Below are 14,278 nucleotides of genomic sequence, written 5' to 3'. Positions count from 1 at the left end.
AGTTCAGCTGCATGTTTGCATTCAATTGTTCTCTCATTAGAGAGAGATAGATAGGCTGTATAGTCCCCACTCCCCAGCCAGCAACAGTTATGAATAATCCAGTTGATATTTGTGAGATCTTTTAATCCCAAATAATCTTGAATAGTTAAAGGTTATTGTACTGTATCTTAGTCAAGTGGATAATACGTGAAGAAGTATGACACATTAGATGGAAACTGTGTGAAAACTTTCCCAATGCAGGTGAATGCACAACCATTTGTCACTCATATCCCCATAGTGACTAGGGGGATGTTGTTGACTATAGGTATAGGGCCTAGTCAACAAGTCAACATGTGCTGTATCCCCCCCCCCCCCCCCCCCCCCCCCAAAGCCAAACGTTTGACTTCTTGTTCTTGGGATGTCCAACATCATCCATTTTCAAAATAACAGATGCACAAGCTCATCCGAAGACATGTTGAGCTTGTAGATCGGCTATTTTAGGCGAGGAGATTTCTGGAAACTGGCGTACTCTGGACTGGACTGGTCGGTGAAGTGAAATATAAAATAATTATGGAAGGTGGAAGGGTTTCTGTATATGGCCAGGTCGGTACATGTGTGTGTCTGTCTGCAGAGAATGACACTGCCTTGTGTTTTGGCAGGACATACTGCAGGTCAAGGAGAGTTCACAGACGGACAGTGTCACTGTTGGCAGAGGAATGGCAGAGTGTAGTTTTCGTGTTATGTAATGTGACGTAAGTGGGGAGGAGAGGAATAACTGCATCTCTTTAAAGCCCAAAGACTTTTCAACTTGTTATTGCTTTTATAGTGTTAAAGTGATGATGATGACAAGTCAGATTCAATTTCTAACATGTGAGATGTTACAGTTATTCCTGCGAACACACACACACACACACACACACACACACACACACACACACACACACACGTGTACACAACCCTTTGAAAGAACTCTAATGGGGGATCAATCGTACTGTGGTAGTCGGGGCCTGCCGCTGTGACCTGCGGAACGTTTCTGTTGGATCATTAAGAGCTGGAGAGATGCCAGAAGACGGGGTGGGGGGGGGGGGCAATGAAAGGAGTGGAGAGTGCAGATAACGATGAGGAGGAGCAACTGGATGATGAGGAAGGGGTGTGTGTGGGTGCGTGCGTGCGGTGCGTGCGCGGATGAGAAAGGGCTTGTCAAGCAGTGAAAAGAAAAGCCACAGAGATGAAGCAGGAGAAAATCCTTGTCAAGAATAGAAGAGAAAAGGCCAGCATTGGGGATGGATTTTTGGTTCCAATCAATCATGGCACTCACGATTTTGGAGAGTCCTAGCCCAGCCCTATATTTTGTAAAACAAAATCACACCTGTGTGAAGTGAGTGTTGCAACTCCGTGTGGGGGTCCCTGGCGGTACAGGGTACAGACATTGCAACACATTCTCTCTCACAAGTCTCTCCCTTCCTCTCTCTGTCTCTCGAGTGTGGTATTGGCAACAGTGCAACACTCTCTCTCTCTCTCTCTCTCTCTCTGTTTGTAGCAACAGCGCCACTTTAGCACCTGTTGGGCCAAACATATAGGGACATACAGACATACAGTAGGGATGGAGGGACGGACATTGCTGTTCCTTGGAGTGGCTGCACCACTCAAACAAAGTGCAAAATCATGCAACCTATAGGCTAGCCTACTGTGTAGCCTGACAGCATGTCGCAGGTTCGAGTCCTGATTAAAAATGGAAAGTGATTAAAAATCAGGGGCAGTGAAAAGAGAATTCTGTTTGCAGAGAGTTCAACATGTTTCTCTGCTCCCTCCCTCCATCCATCAGCAGGAAGCATCATTACAGAAGCAGCAGGTGCTCACTCTGAGACGTAGGAAGAGAAGAACACTGCTAATGTGACTTCCTGCTGGGGACTGATTAGTGAGCGACTGACTCTCTGTGGCTTAAACCATTCTGGGCGGGCACCCATTTTGGTGTTAGCATCATGATATGCTTTAGCTATTGAAAAATAGCAGATCTACAAGCTCATAGCGCGCCACCGAGTGGCGCGCTACGAGCTTGTAGGTCTGCTATTTTTTGAAAAATCGAAGAACGACTGACATTTTTTGAATCTGATCTCAGGTCAGAATTAGCCTGGTTAATAAACCAGACCGAATCAGCCGTTGGCAAAAAAAAATTGCCTACCGGCGGATTTCGGTCTGGAGAGGCTCAATTGTACGCCCATTTTCTACACACGAGAACGTGTGCGCCCAATAGGGACACGGTATGCAATATGGGCGGGCTTTGGTACAGTGACGTTCAATGCTTGAGACCTTTGACTGACAGTAGCTCTGACCAATTGCGTCAAAGAGAAAATGTTTCCCTGGAAATGAAATCCAAGCTGAGCCTCCCCAGACTAATATCCCGCGGATCCGTGCGATATTAGTCTGGTTTATTAACCAGGCTAGGTCAGAATGGGTTAATCAGACCAGTGTGTGTCCAGTGGAAACCTCGTATGAATCTGATCTCAGGTCAGAATGGGTTAATGTCGAGGCTTAGATGGTGGCACTCAACGGCTAATGGAGAGGTTTTTCAACTGGCCGTATGTGATCATGGTGAGCCCAGCTAGTAATGTAATGTGCCTCCTTTTGTCAAGTGTTTGTTGGGTAATTATTATTACCGTAGTCAGGTTCTGTGGTGTGCATCCCATTGGTCCGTGTGCATTGTGCAAGTGCACCCGAGTCGAGCAGGAGTCTGTGATCCAGTACAATGTCAAGTAGAGCCAGAGGCAGATTTGTTTTGGATCCGATGATTTACTTACAATTATGTATATTATTATTGTAAAAAGTGAATAATCTTGAGATCAATGTGAAAAACCTTGATTCACTTAGATTCACTGATTCACTGTCTACTCTCTCTCCCTGCACCTCATTACAGTTCAGAAACCTACCAATGACATCGATTATTCACCGGCCATTTCTTGGATGGAAGCCATTGTTCAATGAGCATTAGTGAGTAGTGACGAATGATTATATGTCATGAAGATGCGTTGAAAATAGACGAAATGGTCCTTTAAAAATCAGGACCCATTAGAGTCCATTTGGTTCCATGGTCCCTTTACTGGGGACTCGAGGCCTCAAGGACCCCTGTTGGTCCCTGGACAACCAGTGGCACAGGGGGCTTGAACTGTACAGTGTTGGTATGAGTAGAGCAAAACTACCAGAGAGAGGCCAACAACCAAAGTACCCGAATAGTTTGACAAGAGTGTACTTGGTACTTAGTGTAGTTATCCGCTGGCCAGCTGCTTACTGGCCAAGAATAGACGTTTGAACATATTTTCGGTGAGCGATATAACGGAAATTATAACTGAGGTCTGAGGCAGTTCAGTCACATTGAGCCAATAGAAGAAAGAACTGAACTGAATGTTTCAACCTGACAACTGCTGAGTAATGTCTCTGCTGAGAGATGGGGAGCTGTGGGAATGCGATATTGTGTGACTCACACCTGTGTGCGTGTGCGTGTGCATGCGTGTGTGCGTGTCGTGCTTGTAACATATCACTGACTGATACTGGGGCTGGCCATGAATTTATCTGTGGACAGGAATGTGGGTTGCTTGCTGCAACCTTGCTCACATTTTGCCAACCTTCACCCCACATTAGACACACACACACACACACACACACACACACACACACACACACACACACCTTGACCTTTTGATAAGATATGCGGTGAGACAGAAGCAGTTTTGTTCAGATGTTTGTCGGACTAGGCTCATTGGTTTATGTTTGACTGAATAGGTAGATGGATATATTACTCGTTTATAAATAATAAATAGCATGTTGCTGAACGTATTTAAGTCGAGTTTATGAGTAATAAATAGCATGTTGCTAAACGTATTTAAGTCGAGTTTATGAGTAATAAATAGCATGTTGTTGAACGTATTTAAGTCGAGTTTAAGGGTAATAAATAGCATGTTGCTGAGCGTATTTAAGTCGAGTTTATGAGTAATAAATAGCATGTTGCTAAACGTATTTAAGTCGCGTTTATGAGTAATAAATAGCATGTTGCTGAACGTATTTAAGGCACTCAGCAGCTTTATTTACGGCTGACTCATCAATCTTCCCTGCAGATTCACGTACTGTATGTACTGTAACTACAGTATACATCACCTGCTGTCTTCCTCCAGGGAGCTGCCGTAGGTGATATAAGGTGTAAATCCCCGCTTGTAAATATTGTCATATATTTCCAGCCGTGAGCCTCTTTAAAACTCATTCGCTGCCAGTGAACCTATGTACCGTGGGATGCAGCGCCGTCTTATATTTTGAAGACCCCAAAACGAATCTGCTGGTAGTTACTTTCACCAGAAGCGTTAATATTGTAACCGCGACATACCGCCAATTTTTTAATGAGCTCCTAACATTGACGTTCTGTTCAATCAACTCAATCTGAGCCTCAATTCATAGAAAAACACGCATATAGATAATGGACAAAATGGATGGCAGGGAGACATTTCATTGAAGGACGGAAGGACCACAGCGGAAGCGAGCGTTGCCTAGCATCGGAAGCTACATATACCGTAAATATCAGTGAGACCATTCTGAATCAATTAATGTATAAAAAGTTGCGGGTTCGAGTCCCGATCCCGACAGACGTCGGGGACGTCTTAGGCTAAGACGTTCTTGGCAACGAGTGACTTGGGCAAAAAAGACGTCCTGAGACGTTCCTGGCAGCGAGTCCCCCTTTTTGAAACTAGCTCCTTGCCACTCGCCCTACACACTTGCACTCGGTTTGAGCATAGATTAAATAAATAATAGAGAAGGCACTGGGTGGGAGGGGAATTCTGGTGGCGTCTCTATTATTTATATATCTATGCTCCAACCGTTTAAACTAGTTTAAAAAAGGGCCAGTGAGTTAAGACACAAGGGCAAAATCTGGTCATATGACAAATGCACACACACAACATGCCAGAAATATTTGTTCTTGACAGAAGAATGTTAATGCTGACTAACACTTGATCCCCATAAGCAGCACAGAAGTACAGTCTGTCAACACGCGGCTCTTTCTTCCTTCTCTTGTGCCCCTCCGGAGTGTTACTGCTGGCAAACCGAGAGTTTCACTCCTGGTTTCACTCCTGGTTTCACTCTACAACAGTCGTTTTCAACCCTTTTTGTATCAAGGCCCATTATTTATTGGCCATTTGAGCCACCGACCACCATTTGATGTAGATTTAGCCTCTCAGACCCAAAACGTGAGAATATTTTTGTGTTGGATATGATTTGTCCACAATTCCATGCTGTATTGATGCTGCTATGACAGGAGACATAACAGGCAAACGTTGATCAAAACGACAATTATTCTATATTCTCTAATTGTGTAGACTTCTTGTAAATTAAGTAATGCAGATGTTTAACAATAATTTAACTCTTGAGAGTGTTAAATGAAACCAAACGGGTCCATTTGGATTGATTTTACGGGTTAAAGATAGGGTTAAAGATAAGGGTCCATTTAATACCAACTCTCCATCATTTAGCTGGGGACCACCTGTAACCTCCTCAAGGACCACTGGTTGAAAACCACTGCGTGTGTGAGTGTGTGAGTCAGTCAGTCAGTCAGTCACAGCTGTTGTCCCAGCCAGAGCTCTGCAGGTGAGAGGCAGGGCATCCTTTTGGGGGGAGCTTGGATGTGTGCAGCAGTGGAGGGGAGGGGGGGAGTTGGAATCCTTCGCCACAAGGCAGACTAATCAGAGGAAGGCGTGGTGATCACTACTTTGACATAATCACACCGGAGGGAGAAAGACGGTCTTGGTGGAACAGCATAACCTCATCGTGGGGGGGGGGGGTCTCCTGAACTCACCTCGAAAGTGTATCTTTGAGAGGATAGACTGTGTTAATCACAGTGCTTTCAACCTCCATTGTCTGTGTGGAGCTGTATAGCCGGCTTTGTTCGTCTATCGGATCCCCACTCACTGAGTCTTCCCGGGCTCCAGGGCTTCCTTTCAACCCGGGCCTTCATCCCTATTCTGACCATGTCGGAGTACGCCAACATTCGTCGAAAAATACAAGCTCACTTTGCGTTGCCAACGTTGCCGACGCATTGTGAGGGAGAGGGAGGGGGGGGTAGAGACTGAGGGGCAAGTACACATTCCTGGGGGATCCCGGTCTTAAGTACTATATATATTATATGTATTGTGTAAGTGGGTTAAGCCTAATCTCTTCTTAATGGCAATGTGTTGCAATTAAGCATACCCTGATGACATTGTCTGCCTATTGTTGAGTGTTGTTACATAAGAGGAGGCCGTTCCTTGACGTGTTCATGTTCAGTACATGCCGACAGAGGTGTCCACGAGTTCACACGTTTACTTTAACCCTGTAAAACCTGGATTAATTTATACTTGCAAAAAAGAGATTTCAACCTTACTACTACTTTTTACTATACTAGGACTTATCAGAGGAAATTATGTAAAAAAAGAAAAAAAAAGTTTTTGCAAATTTTATGCACATTTATAATAATTATTAAAATAATGATAATAAATTAATAATTTACATTTGGGGGATATCTTTCATAATAATAATTAAAACATGTTCTAGACATTCTAATGTCTAATGACAAAAAAAACATATTACAGTTATTTTACTTACTTTTATCATGATTAAAGGTCATAGGTTCGAAATTGCAGAGAGTCCAGAGATGATTAATCTGTGTGAATTTCAGCCTCTGTGGGGGGTATTTATTTATATGCAAATATCATGTGCAATGGCATTGCAATGAACATCAATGATGATGTTTAGGTGAAAAAAAGAACATAAAAAAGAAAAGAAAAAAAAGAAGAATATGTTGTATTATTGCAACACTGGGTTAAATGCTTGCTTTAGAAAACCTGGTGAATCAACCATATCAAAATCCCTATTTGCACGGGACTACAATTGTCACAGGACCCCGGTGCTAAAATAATAAAAATATGGTAGGTAATTTGGCCTGCAATTATTACAGCCCAAATCACTGACATGGTGGATTCGCACAGGATTAATAACAGACGTCCTCTGTGATTATTACATTTTACCTGAGATCCTGACGGTAATACTATTCCCGTGCGAATATGGCTTAAGACAAGAGAAGCAGATTGATAAAATCGGTGCAGTCTAAATGAGTTAAACATGGGTAGCCCTGAAACATGACTGTCATAATCATGACAGTCTGAGCCAACTTCAGCCTGTTTTCTGTGATGGCTACATTTACAGAGCAAACGTGTAGATAAACATTCAGATTTCATATTTTAAGCGCTCACCAAGGTGACACGGATGTTAGAGTTTTGCTGGGTCGGCAAGTGGCACCCGTGCATTCTTAATACACCGGGAGCACACTCGCCTATTAGTTTGTTTTGGCAGTGCGGTCAGTGTGCTTATAGGAAACCGGCGGTCGGATAAAAAACCTTTTTTATTGAACAACGTGGACTGCACACAGGTGCTAATAGCCGACCCGGCTAAATTCTAACATCAGTGGCACTTGGGTGAGTATTTTATATTTTAAATCTGAGCGCTGCACGTTTGCTCGGTAAATGTAGCCGGTGCAGAAAAACAGGCTGAAGTTGGACCATGAACCAATATACCATGGTATCACCAGGGAAGCCCTGGCCGTGCTCTCTAGCAAGCATGTTCTGCAGGTCCTAGCAGCTGTGCAGGTGTACGCGTGTCCTGTGTGGCCTCCTATACCAACTGTTCTCCTAGCTCTTGGCTCGCACCGTATAGCCTGGGGGTGCCAAAAAAGGTAGATTGTGATCTACCAGTAGATCACAAAGGCTGTGCAGGTAGATCAACATGACATGCCCTACAAATATGTATTATTTAAATGTAAAAAAAATAAAATAATAATCTGCCACTTGTATTAAGACTTGATTGTGTGTCGTCCCCCCCCCCCCCCCCCAGTTCCAGCTCTAATTGGAGGGAAAGAGAGGCATGAGGAGGAAATGAAGGCTAGAATTCAGTGCGTGTGTGCGTGCATGCTTGCGTGCACGCGTGCTTTTAATAGGAGATTTGCCTTCCCATTGCTACCTTTTACCTTTTTCTAGAGTGACATTTAATCATGAAAGCAGTGGTTGTGCTAGTGGGATTCCAAGCAGGAACTGGCTTTTATCTCACCGCTATAATAGGCTGTATCCCCTGGTGTGTGTGTGTGTGTGTGTGTGTGTGTGTGTGTGTGTGTGTGTGTGTGTGTGTGTGTGCACTTCATGTACAGTATTGCATAGATTCCTCCCACTCAAACGATAAACCATGTTCTCTTCTTATCTCCTTTCATCATAAGTTCTGTTCTCGCACCAGTAGGCAGATCTGATGAACGGCTAATATGAATCCACTGCTCTGTACGCAGTTGGTTTCACGAACCAGTCAAACCCTCCAGCTATGGTGAACTGTCAACTGATCGCCTGCATGGGGTTCGTACTGTACTGTACTGTACTGTGTTAGCATATCGTCACTGTCGGACTAGGCCTGCCACAATTATTACATAATCACCTAATCGCAATATTATTTTTATTATCATCAGAATCAATCTGATGAATAGTCGACAAACATATTTTCGTCATATTCTTAGCCGACGAAATCACCACACACACACACACGCACACACACACACACACAGCTCCCCCTTCCCAGTGACACAAACCGAACGGAAACCGAACGCACCCGAAGGTGAGGTCGGTACCCTGTTGCTGTTATGGGTGGGGGAATTCCAGCACTTCCATATATGGAGTCGGAAGTGCACCCCCCCCCCCCCCTCCCACCACCCACCTCCCCATAGCCCCCTCCTCCACTCGGCCTGTGGAAAAGGCAACGGCTCTACCTCTCTCTGCTCGCTGGCTGGCTCGCCTGATTCGCCTCAGTGTGTACCGATAAGAGCTCATCTGAAAGGGAAATTGGCTGAATGCGTACCACACACACACACACACACACACACACACACACACACACATAAACACATGTGATGATGGAGACTGAATTTCCATCTCCTGAAGGCAGTCAAGCAGCGCAAGCTCTTGTGAAATGATAGACGCATACAGTCATAGCCAGGGCAGGGGCAACAAAATAACGACCCCTTCCTCGGCTCGGGGGGGGGGGGGGGGGGTACGCGTTGAGGGATTGCGCCATGCGCAATATAATGTACGCAACGTGCACCTATCAGTTACGGTTGTCACTAAATATTAGCACACTCCTCACGCCGTATGCCTGTACGGACCGGTACGGTACGCATACCATGAAATATGGAATATAATGCTGAAGCACTAATGTGTTCCGTTAGATTACAAGCTCTCGGCTCGATGCTCGGCCGAGAGAGAGAGAAAGAGAGTCTCATTGTCATTCTATGCACGGAGCTTGTGTTGTGTAATGTGTGTGTCTGCATCCGTGAGCAATACTGTATGCGTATGCATATAGTACTGTATGTGTGTGGGTGGGTGACTGGTGTATTTGTACAGTATGCCTCGTTCATGTGTATGTCAATCTTCAAAGTGAGGAGGAGGATGATATTTTGTGTATGGATGGCGTGTGGCCGAGAACGGGATAAAAGCCATACGGTGTATTCCACTAAGACTAAGCTGTGTACTGTCAAAGGTTTACCTGGCATATTCTATATTTCTAACCACCCATGTACACGATGACTATTACCATGTCGGCCGGCTTATCGGCAGTCCGGCCAGCCTATCGACGGCCTGGCCGGCCTATCGACACTATTGACACTGGGTGAAAAGATGGGTTACAAAATCGTGGGATAAAAATTAAGAATTAAAAGGTACGCTTTGTGTGTGTGTATGTGACTGTGTGTATATAATGTCTCACTCGGACACATGATATTCACGGAGAAACGACAACAACGCGGGCGTGTGGCATTAGAAGTGAGCTTCTAGCTCCTTCATAATCCTCGTGCCTTACTACCCGTTACTCTTTATTATTTGTTATGAATTCTCTTTTCTCCTCCTAGCTGTACCTGTTTTCTGTATTTGCTCTGTTTTTCAGAACTATGGTATTTCCACACACCTAGATAAAGAAATGTTAAAAACAGGTGTGTAAGCAAATCAACAATAGAATGAACCCCCACGCATTGCCAACTTGCAGCAGAAAGAGAGATTTATTAAACCTTTGTAACTGTGCTAGTGCCATGACAACTGAATGTACCTTGCGGGATCAATGTACCTTGCGGGATCAATAAAGGACCATCTAGAACTCAGAACAATGCTCATGATGTGTAACCAGCTCTGGACTCATTTGTGCACATTGTTTTACCCAGCGGTGGTGGTTTCAGTCACACACGCATGTTGCGCACACACACACACACTACTAAGTTGTAGGTGCCAGGTCACCTTGGCATGCTCGCTGGCACCGTTGTCTCATACACACTGGCACTGCCAGGACCCCCCCCACACCCCACCCGTTGCCATGGACACCTGCAGGCTAAATGACCTTTCTCGTGAGTGCGTGTATGTGTGCGTAGTGTGATTACACTGTAATCTGGCTAACCTTCTTCCCCCCACCAGGTTATATGCATCTTGTCCAAATAGCAGCAGGACAAAAGGTGTGTGTGTGTGTGTGTGTGTGTGTGTGTGTGTGTGTGTGTGTGTGTGTGTGTGTGTGTGTGTGTGTGTGTGTGTGTGTGTGTGTGTGTGTGTGTGTGTGTGTGTGTGTGTGTGTGTGTGTGTGTGTGTGTGTGTGTGTGTGTGTGTGTGTGTGTGTGTGTGTGTGTGTGTGTGTGTGTGTGTGTGTGTGTGTGTGTCTAAAAAAAATAAAAATCTTATAAATAGACAATACTCTGAAAAACCTATGTTTCTATGTCAAACAATTTCATATCAAGGACTGTGTGTGTCCACATGCACGCAACATGGAGGCGAACAGACGGCTAGATGGATTGAGAGGTTATTTTCCTGGACTACTGTATGATTGTGTCAGACATTTAGAGCTGTCGAGCTTTTTTATGTATAATCTTTTTTTCAACATTAGGATCCGCACCTAATTCCGACGGAGCATTAGTCCGACATGCGGCAACCGTCCGAACATTCGCTGCTCCCGTACTTGCGGTTATGGTTAGGTTTGAGTTTGTCGGACCAATGACGTGACACGTTGTAAGTAAGCTTGTAGATCTGCTATTTCAGCTTTTTTATGTGTAATCTTTTTTCAACATGGCCCCGATTATGAAAAAAATATTTGCGATTACCTCAAATAACTGCGTCAGTCAGTGATGATCTCTGTCGTCATCACGGTGACTGAAGTGATGTAATGTGGTGATGAAATCAGTGAAACATTCATAGTTCGCACGGATGCCACACCGGAAAACCCTCAGTGTTGATTTAACTAGGAGAGCGTATATCCGGATAGGATACATTTACACCCACTTTACTGTGCTGGCGATGAGGCCACCCAATCACTGTCACTCACACACACACTGCATTGTTTTGAACCGCTACCGAGCACCTATAGCTTTAGCCCCATGATGAATCACGGCTGCCACAATACATTGATGGATAGTCTTGATTGGCTGAGCAGGCACGTAACATGTTGACTTGACATGCATCTAAAATGTGTCAAATAACCTGGCAGATGTTGGGACCATTTCCCATCATTTGCACTTGTAAAGAAACGGGAGAAAAAAAGTCAAAAGTTACACACAATCTGTTCTCCGCATTTGACCCATCTCTTGCGAACGGGTGAGCTGCAACCGCGCCACACCCGGGAATCATTTGATTCGTTGGTTTTGGGGCACAGATCGGTTTTAGTGACGTGCTACTGGCCTTGGAAGATAAATATGAATAGTTTATTTGGATCTTTCAGAGAGGGAGACATTACACAAAAACAGATGCATATAGAAAATAAATATGTACAAAATGTAGATACTGTATGCGTGTCGACTTACCCAGAGCTGGTTATCAAAGCTTATACAGTAGGTCTGCTATTTTTGAAAAATCAAAGAACCACTGATATAGAAACATAGCTTTTTCGGAAAACTGTCAGGATGTAGAAGATATTTTTAGAATCTTATCTCAGGTCAAAATGGGTTAAACCACCTGAGCCTGATCCTAAATAGTCTGACCGGTATCCCAATGTCCAAGTGCTAATGGACAATAACCCGCAACCTACACATTTCAACACCAGGTCTTGCCTGTCTCCTCAATGCTTGGTATAGCATTGCCAGGTCTTGCCTGTCTCCTCAATGCTTGGTATAGCTCTGCCAGGTCTTGCCTGTCTCCTCAATGCTTGGTATAGCTCTGCCAGGTCTTGCCTGTCTCCTTAATGCCTGGTATAGCGTTGCCAGGTCTTGCCTGTCTCCTTAATGCCTGGTATAGTGTTGCCAGGCCTTGCCTGTCTCCTTAATGCCTGGTATAGCGTTGCCAGGTCTTGCCTGTCTCCTTAATGCCTGGTATAGCGTTGCCAGGTCTTGCCTGTCGTGTGGCTTAATGTGTTTGGCAGAAAGCGAGTCACAGCAGGTCCTAACGGTGCCACATGGCTGGCGTGGCGTCGCACTAATTTACGCCCCTCCAAGAAGAAGAATGACCCTGCTGGTGTTTGTGTAGCAGCGCTCCTCTGACTCACCTCACTGCACACACTCCTGCCTCCATCCCATCCCACCACGTCACTCTCTCTCTCTCTCTCTCTCTCTCACACACACACACACACACACACACACACACACACACACACACACACACACACACACACACACACACACACGTGAGCACACACACACACACACACACACGTGAGCACGGATACTTGCTCCGCCGGCCAAATCTCCAAGTCAGAGCCTATCTGGTGGTGTTTGACACTGGTTTGCGTAGTGTGTGCCTGATCCATCTCCATCTTCTTTGCCCAATTTCATATCCCGTTACGTTGCGTTACGTTACAGTACAGGGACCCCCTAGACACACACACATGCCACACACGCGGGGCTCGCCAGAACCGGCCCGGCACCCTGGCCGCGTTCCTGTGGGTCTGGAAAGGGTCCCCCGTGTAGGGGTTCCCCCAGGGACCCCACCCGGAGTTGCACCACTCACTTCACACGTGACGGGTGTGATTTTTCTTTTGTGTGTGTGTGTGTGTGTGTGTGTGTGTGTGTGAATTGAGTAAAGAAAATAAGTTAATTGTTCAAAAGTTTAAGCATGCTATTCCGATCGTAATCTTTATGGCATATTTGAGAACCTGAGAGGCGAATACTGTTGGAATACAAATCATGTATTTAACACAAATATCACTTATATCCCCTTCAATAGCTTGTATAACCTCTGGCTCCAGTCCAGATCACTCATATATATAATATATATATATATACAGTATATATATATATATATATATATATCTCTTACGAGGGGCAAAATGTCCTCACACACACTGACATGTTTGTGTGATGGATCTATTATACCCTCTGTGCTGAGGGCTGGCTGCTACCTATTCCATCTCCCTTGACTCATATGAGCCAGCTGTTATGGCCGCAGCTTTAGACTTAAAGTGGAATGACACTCAATTTCAGCTGTAGTGATGAGCTTCCAACCTTCTGTCATGTTGACAGACTATTAGAATTTGACCTGCCCACTTATCTGGAAGGTCACATTTCTGTCTGTATCCACAAAGGTAATTGAAAGTATAAGTAATTTCCTTGGGGTGAGGAGGATGCAGTTTTGCAGTCGAAGCCAGAAGCACAGTTCAAACTCAGAGTCAAATACATATTTTTGTAAATAGGGCTTTCTTACCAACCGGGCACATTAATCATAACCCACCAGCAACTCTCAACCATAGCTCCATGTATCAAAATGTTTAATTGTAAACCACATTTGCAACGAGGCAATGCACTGCTGTGCCTGTGAGTAATGCCTATGAGTTATGCCTCCAGCCAAACTCATTTGCCTCCAGCCAAACTCCTTTATGTCTGGCATGGCCTTATTTTCACAGATGGTGAAAGAATAGCCGATCTACAAGCTCGCAATGACACGCGGGAATGCGCTGAGTTGTGAACTTCGTAGACGACCACATGACGTGACACCATTGTGCGACAACGGTGTCGATTGTTATCAGAGCACTGATGTTGATTATATGCTATTCAAAACCAGACAAAACGCAATTTGGGCACACCGCAATAGCAGTTAATGTGTTTGCCTCCCAGTCAAACCACAGAAAATCCAAAGCTCCCCTCCATGTCCCCTACCAGCGGTTCTCAACATTGTTAAGGCTGTGACCCCCAAAGTAATCATATTTGAACTGGGGACCTCCCCAAAATAATCATATTTGTTTGAACTGGGGACCCCCCCCACCCTGACAAGCACTTGGAATGTAGGAGTTGAGGCATTAC

At 44.9% G+C, this 14,278-nt stretch overlaps 1 protein-coding gene across 1 annotated transcript in view; it reads left to right on the top strand.

Moving 5' to 3' along the window:
- Positions 1 to 14,278, top strand: part of baiap2b (BAR/IMD domain containing adaptor protein 2b) — an 83,330-nt gene that overhangs the window by 859 nt on the left and 68,193 nt on the right. The window lies entirely within an intron of this gene.

The sequence above is a fragment of the Protomyctophum parallelum genome (assembly GCF_964188405.1).
Source record: "Protomyctophum parallelum genome assembly, chromosome: 17".
NCBI classification, from domain to species: Eukaryota; Metazoa; Chordata; class Actinopteri; order Myctophiformes; family Myctophidae; genus Protomyctophum; species Protomyctophum parallelum.
This window is presented reverse-complemented; position numbering and strand designations above follow the sequence as displayed.